This window comes from Saccostrea cucullata, unplaced genomic scaffold (genome assembly GCF_032062105.1).
Source record: "Saccostrea cucullata isolate Sc308-1 unplaced genomic scaffold, CSIRO_AGI_Scuc_v1 ctg955, whole genome shotgun sequence".
Classification (NCBI taxonomy): Eukaryota; Metazoa; Mollusca; class Bivalvia; order Ostreida; family Ostreidae; genus Saccostrea; species Saccostrea cuccullata.
In genome coordinates this window covers 214333-224355 of record NW_026928431.1, presented here as the reverse complement: position 1 = coordinate 224355, position 10023 = coordinate 214333, and positions in this window count along the sequence as shown.

The following is a 10023-nucleotide window of genomic DNA, read 5'->3' as shown; positions in this document are numbered from 1 at the left end:
TTCATTACTTATATTTCAAACATCCTACAATTCAGAGATAGAAAAAGAGATTATGAAACTCATGTTTATGCCTAAATAGCACAATCAATTATTTTTCAGAAATTAACCAAATACTAGCATATGTAAGCAACATTTAATACAAATTTTTGTAAAAAAAAAATGTGTCAAAGTCGCATATTTGAACATCAAAGCTATCCAATGATTTCATTTATAATTATGATATATACAAATAACAGATTTTGTTTAACTTTAAAAGCCAGGAATAAACAAACATGTTTCTACAGAAGAAACAATAAGTTGCCAGTAGAATGAAAATTAAGTATATTATCGGTACGATCAATCACTGTTGTTTCTTCTGGAGGCATCTGGGACAAACTTCATAATTTGTATGCGTCTTCCTGTAATTTTGAAGATCAAAGAGGAAAGCTGTAGACGATTCAGTATGAAAATTATGACCTAACAAATTATATGAAAATTACCAGTCAGACATTTAAAAAAAATAGTTTCTTTTTTTTACTTTCTTTCTACATATCAATAACGTACATGCATATTAATAAACTAAGACCCATGTACCTGTGTAATTGTTGACAAATGTTTATATCCCACATGATATTTTTTTAATCAACTTTTATCGTCGGCTAAAACAATTAAGCAAATACACTTTGAAACATCACAGCATCAGCTCTATACTAATATTGTGTTAAGTACATTGTCAACTATCTAAGATAATTCTGAGTGTTTCCTTTTTAAAAATCAACTAGCAATATTGACCAAAAATGATTAAATTCTCTTGTCTAGTATTAATCATATTGACCGGTCGGCAGGGGATGCTCACTTCTCCATGACATCTGATCCCACCTCTGATGTTTTGAACGTCGATCCGTGTTTGCTCTGCTCCTATTTTGTATTGTTTCATGGACCTTAGATCTGAATTTCTGTGGATTATCTTCATATGTTTCTTTATGATGGTTGTTCATTTATAAATCTGTGCTAATTGTTGACAAGTGCTTATACCCCACGTGATTTTTTTTATATAGTCATGTGATCAACTGTCGTCGTCGGTGACAACACATACACTGTGGTACAGAACCTATATATTATGTTAAGCACATTGGTTACCCCTCAAATGCAGCACATTGTTAACAATAAAATATTTATTGTTTCTCCTTTCATAAATAAATGAAAAGGAAATGGAGAGTGAAATAGACACGACGTACCGACCATGGCATTTCAGAGGGATTTTAAATATTTTACGTATACACTATTAGTAGAGCTTTTAAACGAAACATTTACATGATAGACCAAAAGATCATATAGACGAATTAACTTTTTCTCCCTTCCTTTTTATAATTTTTTAAAATCAATATTTAACAGTAATGTCAACGGAATGACTTTCTATTGATCTAGTGTCAAGCGCATGGAAGGTTTTTAAAGTACTCACACATAGGTGCATACTTCTTGATTATTTGTTAACGTTACAATGTTACATGCATACAATTGACTCCATCCTTTTTGTAAAGACTAATTTCTTAATTTGTTTAAAGAGGATAACCAACCATGGCCGATTGCACGTTACATGTTAATGTTTTTATGTTTATTTAATCGTTCATCAATCAATTGTTCAGGAAGTTATTATTGCAACTATCGATTCTGCTTGAACTTGACTGTTTTTGATTAGACTTTGTGAGCGAGGTTTCATTTTTGTGGGTTTTGGGGGTTTTTGTTTATTTGTTTGTTTGTTTTGTTTTATTTGTTGTTGCTTGTTTGTTTGTTGTATTTTTTGCTTGTTTGTTTGTTTGTTTTATTTGGTTTAACGCCCCCATTTTCTTTTCCCCTTATATTCTCTATAAATGAAGACATCGGATTATAATTAAGTGAAGCACATTATAGGCTCGGCAATCAGAGCTAGAGAATTGTGAAGGATCTTTTCATTGCTTAATGAGACACGGTAACACGTACTGAAGGGCCAGTTTCTACGCCTCGAAGTGGTAATCCTCGACACAAGCATCACTTCCTATCCCCGCGACTTCAGAGCAAAACCTTTAACCATTGCACTACGCAGGCAACAGGAGAATTAGTAAACTTCTATTTGCGTGATACACTATACTAGTATTTCAAAATCCTGACTATTCACTTGCGAAACTGCAGATGATTTTGAAAAAGAATAATTACCGATAATCAAAGAGTCCATATTCCGTAGCTTACTAAGCAGTTGCTACCTGTTAATCGATATCTTCCCATTACAGATTGTTTAGCTCTTTGATTTTCTTTCCACTTGTGTTTACTTGGAAACCTATGCCTATTACGGAGTATACTGACACGATACTATAACTAATCATATCATTTAAAAATGGATATTTACAATGTATTTTTCATACCCATCACTTGAAAAGTGGGAGGGTATATAGTGATCGGGATGTCTGTCCTATCGTTACGATTTGGAGTATCAATCTCCTATTCCCAACTCCTCTAATACCACTGAATGTAATTTAATGAGACTTTCACAGATTCTTTATAACATTGTGCCAGTATGCACTTCGTTATTTACCATTTGATCAGAAACATATTTCGGGTTTCCCATAGCGAAACACTGACACTGCCATTTTTTCTATAATATTGAAGGGTACCCATCTCTTATCCGCAACTCCTCCTATACCACTGAATAAATTTTAATAATACTCTCACAAATTTTTAATTTGAAAATGCCATTTTGTACGTTCTATTTCAATTACTCATCTGACACTTGTATTGGGTCTCCCAGAACAAAACATGGGCTTCATCATTATAATCATATGGGAGGCGGGGGTATCATTAAGTGAGCACAGTGCTCACAGTACCTCTAGTTTGTGCTATGTTTAATATCTCCTTGAAAAACCATTTTAGTTTAATAGATAACTTTTTCTGGTATGCTAAAATCTTGTTTTTCTTTTTTGAATTTTGTATTTTGTTTAACTTTGCTTTGAAATACGATATTAATTGATTGTTACATGGTGTCATCGGGAACTTACTTATTTAATTATTTTTTTTTTTTATCGGAAACATATTACGGGTTTCCCCTAGCAAAACATTGACACTGCCATATTTTCTATATCATTGGATGGTACCATCCGCAACTCGTCTACTGGATGAAATTGTATATACTTTCTCAAATTCTTTATTACATAATGCCATTTTGCACTTCCTATTTAACGTTTTGATCTACCACTTATTTTGAGTCTCCCAGAGCAAAACATGGGAGGCGGGGGTATCATTTGGGGTATCAGTGTGCTCAGTGCTCACATTATCACTAGTTTTTCTTGCATACAAACACTTCTGCTTGTTTAAAAATCTAAAATCAGTTTTTTTTTCTGCCAGCGCAGGGGATTGTAAAGGAATAGGTTCCTAATTGTATTTCAAAGAATTTCTTTGTACTGAGTCCAATTTAACGCTGATACAGAAAAGCAAGTCTAGAGTTGCAGCTGTGACATAATTTTCTATGTATTATGTGTCTTAAATTGTTCGCATGAGTATCCAGGTTAGCATCCTTAGTTATATTCCAACGGAATTAATAATTCTATATTAATCAAATGTTTACAATTGATGTGAAATCTCAATTACAAGTAAATAAGGAAGATTGTATGCAGTTTTTTTTGTCAAATTAGAGAAATTTCACTCATAAAGTGACAAATGCCAGTGAAAGACTTAAAATTTACACACAGGATACTGGGCTTCTGAGCAGTAAGGGATCCGTAATAAGGCAAGGTTAACCCTCACATGGAATCCTTGTTTTGTTTTAAGAGGAATCGAAGCAAAGTCTTAAGCTGAAATAAAATGTCATGTATTTCTCAACATATTTTGCATATTACTAATTAAGTCCCACATTATATATCCATAGACTGTTTGTATTATGTTTTTTTTTATAGAAATTCATTGACAAATATTATTGTCTTATGAAACTTTTAACTCCCAGTGATTACGGTCCGATTATAAATTCTCATTATATAATGAACTCATGCACCTGAGAGCGATCAAGTGATTCAAGAATGGTAGGATGTCACATACACTCCTGTTTTGTAACAAAGGATTGGGCTTTACCAGATCTTTCAATTTATATGCGTTTCTGATGCAAAAGATGTACATTATTTGTCACCTCAGTCCTGAGTTGTTTCATTTCTGGAGAGAAATATTTTAGAGTTATCCTTCTTAGAAAGAGAATAATCTGCCAACTGTAGCAACATTTTCCCCAAAACATTCATTGCAATTCATTCTTAATACTTAACTGAAACAAATCAACACAATGAAATAGATTTAACATAACGTAGATTTAACATTTTTGTGAAAGTTTTTTTTTTATTCCGATGGATTCTACATCAAGTTATAGAGCCTTAAAAATTTCGTTTGAAAAAATGTATCGATGATCTTAAACCAATTATTGTCCCTTTTATTCTTGTTATTATAAAGCAAACTCCTATTTTTAATAAGAGGATTGTTTCCTTCGTAGACATTTGAAACGATAATTTATATTTAAAAAAAACTTTTCAATCGTCAACTTCCCTTACTTATGCATCAATATACCTAGGTAACCTGCATACGGAGTTTATATCTCTCAGATGACATGTTACAGAAGAGCATGTTTCTACGTATGAACAGTTTCTAAAACGAAGAAAGTTATTAACAAACAAGTTGATGAAGCAAGATTATCAGCAGTCTTGCTTAAAGTTTATCATTTTGCAAGTTCTATGGTCAATGACCTTGTCAGCAAATACAATTTATCATTAAGTCAAATGCTGACTGACATTTTTTTATATGCATTCTTATGCCATAATCTATACACAGAGTTGTCCACGGACTTTTCCCGTTATTTCCCGAGCATCACAAGAAGCACACGGCGGGTGTGAATGATCGGCAAAAGATGTTCATGATCACTTCTCCATTGCACCTGATCAAACCTCTGATGTTTTGGAGGTTCCTGTTTGCTCCGCTCCTATTTTGTTTTGTTTAATAGAGTATTGAGCTCGAGTACTGTTTGTTATCTCCACATATTTTGATCTAATAATTACTTAATGTTCAGATATCAACACAGCGGAACTCGTGGATATGTGTACACTTTACGTTAACTTTTGATTACTGTAGTTAAGTTTACTATAGTACTAGTGTCTAAGAAAATACGCTGGGGCTTTGATAATCTTAAGTTTAAAAAAAGACTTTTGAACTTTGTTTTACCGAAGTTAAAACTTTTGAGCTTTGATTAACTATGGTTAAAACTTTAAATTCTTATTAATTTATATAAAAATATATGTGAACACTTTATCTTAGCCATAACTTTCGAACAGTTGGTGCGAAGGTTTTCATTCTTTACATGTGTATTTATTGTGACAAAAACTTTTAACAGGTATAAATATTTTTAACCTTTTGACCTTGAACTAAGAGTTTGACTCATTTTTTTTTTTCACAGATGTATTCCTTGTGACCTTTCTTTTGAAATCAAAAATTTTGACATTTTGACCTTGACCTTCGAGTTTGACTTACATTTGAGGAACTTCAACTTCGCAATATGATGGCCGCATTAGTGTTTCACATACACATCTTGTTTTATTTTGTTATAAACAGTTTTCAGTTTTGAGGTTTTTGATATTAGTCTATAAAAGTAACATTTGGGATAATGTATGTGTAGGTGAAATGAATTTTTTCAACATGGTTAGAAAAAGTTATCAAATATATGGTATCTTGTTATGTTAAAATAACCAAATTTAAAATACATATCACATGTTTATTTCACATTTCCTAATATTCAACTTGGTTTATAATGTTTAAAAAAGACATTTGATCCTCGTTGGATAGAAATCGACCTTATTGAGATTTTTGTGTATTTCAGTGGTCAGTGGTCCATGTAAAATCACGACAAAAACTGAAAACGGAATCAAAATATCTTAATTTATAACAAAATTATAACATTTTGAAATTGGTATGCTTGCAAAATTATCTCGGAGCATATCGTAATTTTTCACGATTCAATTATGACGTCATGGTTATTCTCAGTTGTTCGATAGGGGCACCTGACATCGCGTAGCAATCCAAGTGGTCATCATGTCGAAGTTAAACGACATCCTTAATTTTAATTTAAGGGACTACGATAAACCGAATAATATGAATATCAAAAGTAATTAGTCTTATTGTAGTATTTGGATACAGAAAGTATTTCATCCGTGAAACAGGACTCCTTCTTAAGAACAAATATTCCCCTGTCTCACTCGTAAAAGAAATTTCCTATCCATCTACATGTATATATTAAATTCTGTACAATCACTTATTTTCGCATAAGAGAGTGATGAAATACGAGTTATGTTTAGCTAAGTCTGAGCCGGGAAAATAAAATACAATTTTTCTCGTCAAATCTAAAGCTGTCAGACCTAGAACTAATCTAACCTTTATATCGTAAGCTATGTTTCCGTAAATATATAGAATTAATTCTTTTTGCATGTCTTTGCAAAAAAGATTTATTTACAGTATTTTTACACCGATGTTTATATTATGAATGAAACATATGGAGATAACGAACAGTATTCAGGAACAAAAATCCACAAAACAATACAAAATAGAAGCAGAGCAAACACAAGCCTCCAAAACATCAGAGGTTGGCTCAGGTGCCATGAAGAAGTGAGCATCCCCTGCCGACCGGTCACATCTGCCGTGTGCCCATAGTCATGATCGGAAAATAACGGAAAATCCGTCGTCAATTCAGTGTACAAATAATGGACTAACAATTAGAATGAAAAACGTCAATCAGCATTTGACTCAATTTGATAAATTGTATTTGCTGACAAGGTCATTGTATCGACCAAAGAACTTATGAAATGATGACTTTTAAAGAGACTGCTGATATTCTTGTTTCATCAACTTGTTTATCTATATTTTACCTCATTTTAGAAATTGTTTATACGTAGTGCATTTTCTTGCGTATCGAGTCAACTGAGATATAAAAACTCCGTATGCAGGTGATGAAGGTATATTTCTGCATTAGTATGGGAAGATGACAATTGTAAAGTTAAAGTTATCATGTTCATCATTGAGCTTGGTTGTAAGATTACCATTAACGTCTTTTTCAAGTAATATATCCAAATATGAAACAGATGTGTCAGACTCTGTGGTATCTTTTATCTCAAGCTCACCAGAATATATCGTATCGACATAAGAATGGTAGTTACCATTGTTAATTAACATTACGTCGTCAATATATCACAAGTGTCGAGTTGAAGGCAACAGCAAGTGTTTTCTTCTTTTCACGTATAAACTTTTGACAATTTCTGCTTCATATGAATACAAAAATAGGTCTGCTAATAACGGGGCGCAATTGGTACCCATGAGGATTCCAAAAGATTGTTGGAAGACCTGGTTTCCAAAAGCCACATAGATATTGTCAATCAGAAACTCAAGAATCTTTTTGATGTCAACTTAAGAGGATTTGTGTGCTGTCAATGATATCAAAAAGCTTGGACTTTAATTCATCATGGGGAATGGTTGTGTATAAAGTTGAAAAATCGTAAGTTTTTAAGCTGTTGATTTTGATGAAATCTTGTAATTTCAAATTTCCCAAAGGTTCCTTGGAATATTTAAGAATCCACATCTGATTTACACCACTTCTTGAACATACTGTTGCACGGTACTCCTAAAGTTTCTCCTACATTACTACTTATATACATGTATAAGTGAGGAGTACAGAAAAAGGTTTGATTGAGCATTTACTGGAACACGCTATGTATCTTTGTTTGTAAGGATTTTTATGAAGTTTCGGAATCCAATATAGATATGGTGGTTCAAATTTATTTTGGTTCTTTGGGATCATAAAAATATTCAAAACAAACATATGATTTTGAAGAAGAAGGATAAATTGTTTTCATATTGTCCACCTTCAAAAATCAGAATAACACAGTTTATAATGTCACATCAAATTATACATGAACTATGAACTTCAACCATGAACTTCAACTATGAGCTTCATTCCGTTTAAATACCCAGTAGGGTATTTTTTCAAAGCCAATATAAATATACGCCAAGAAACTTATCATTAAACCGATTTATTTTTATTGGGATTTCTTTATTCGTAAAATCACAAAAGAGTAATTAACAGGAGTAAGGTTTAACTAGAAACAAAAAAATAAGTAAGTTAGTAGAGTTTTGTCGACCTTTTAACCTATGAAAGAACCGTTCATGTTTTATTAACTGAAAACAGCTTTATAACATTTGTAGCAAAGGGGATTGTAACTCTTGAGAGTTGAACTTATTGATTAAATGATGCGTGTTAAATCCCAGGACTGGTTAAGATATCAGATAGTGCACCATTTCATTAAAGCATTCAAACAATTAATTCTCAGAAGAAAGATTACTCAAACACTAGTAAAGGCCAGCGTCTGTATTTAGGGCAATACTAAGAAAAGATTGGATTGTCACAAAATAGGAAAAAATAGTAAAGACGGCTGATATGTATAAAATACTAATAAAATCGAAATGAATAGCGATCTTTAAATTCAAACATTTACTTGGCATTCAAAGCCACATAGGGGTTTTATAGTTCCAATTCTTTCTGTGACACGGCTTGGTATTTTCGAGTTCCAATCCGATGCGCAATCTTCAAGGCAGAGTGCCGAGCGCCTGTTGCCACCTATTTTTTTTTCGATTTAGGTCAGTTGCGGCAGGAATCGAAACCACGACCGTTCGAATACGGAATATATGATTACAAACAGTGGTCAAGCTCAAACGTCTGTTGAAATCGAATTCACATCCTCGATGATTTAATATCAGTTTTAATAGCCGTCTTTCCCTAAGAAGATATGAGTGAATACACGACATTACGTCGCCGCCTTATACCTTTAAAATTTGATTTGGGAAATCCACGAAAATGACCCAAAAGAATTTAAAAGAATCAACATACAATAGTGTCATGCTTTTTCACCGTGTATCTCTATCTTCTTGTGGTCAAGGTTTAAAGGGAAAAAATCATTATAAAAGGTGTTTTATATGATTTGCTAAAGAAGCATCAAATCCAATTAAAAGATTTTTCGACCTAATTGTCTTAAACCTCAATCATGATAACCACCTAAGCCAGTAAATGGTATTTTATCTTCCGTCTACAAGAGTTGAGATTGATACATAAACAGAATTTAAGAAAAGCTGATATTTTCAAAGATATTTAAGACAAATCCGATTTCAGCATCACTATATCCTCAAATCACAACTGGTTAATCAATAAAATCTCTCTCCCAAAGCGTCCTTTTATTGTTCGATAAGCGTATAATGTGTTATTGTCAATTCTTAAGAAAGCAGAGACATTATCAACGGCTGACTTAGAAAGTTATGTCATTAATGTAACTTGGTCCTTTTTTCTTTCAAAATCCTGTCACCTTTTTAATATTTGTATTGAAATTTTACTAGTTTTAAAAATAAGCTGCCCAGACATCAGCTTAAGAGTATCTTTTCTCAACACAACCGATTCCAAGCAAACTCTATGGATGGTTTTTAATCCTTATGGTATTGAATCGTAGACATTCTAGAGAAAATCGATCGTTTAACTTTAAGTTATTTCCCTTGCTATTTCATTTGCCATTTATGAGAACCCCTTTTTTTAATACAACGTTTCATTTGTCTATTTGAAGAGACACAATTTGTCTATAAAGTAAACGTAAGTGCATCCAAGTGATTGGTAACTTTAAGTATTTGGAAAACAAGAATATATGAAATATTTTGGAACATTTGCGCCATTATTTATAATTTATGCCAAATGATTGTTATCGTAATTTTAATACACACTTTATATCTTGAATATTATTTTATGGTTTTTCCGATAGCTCGTACTCAACATGATAAAACATGTTAAAAACTAATAAAATCTTATTCGAATTCAATAATTATGTTTTTAAATGAACGAGGATTGCTTTTGAGATCTCCTTCATCTTTTGTTTTTAATATTGACAAAGTTAATTATATGTACAGTAATTAGATATAATTATATTTCGGAATCTCCTTCATTTTTTGTGTTTAATATCTATC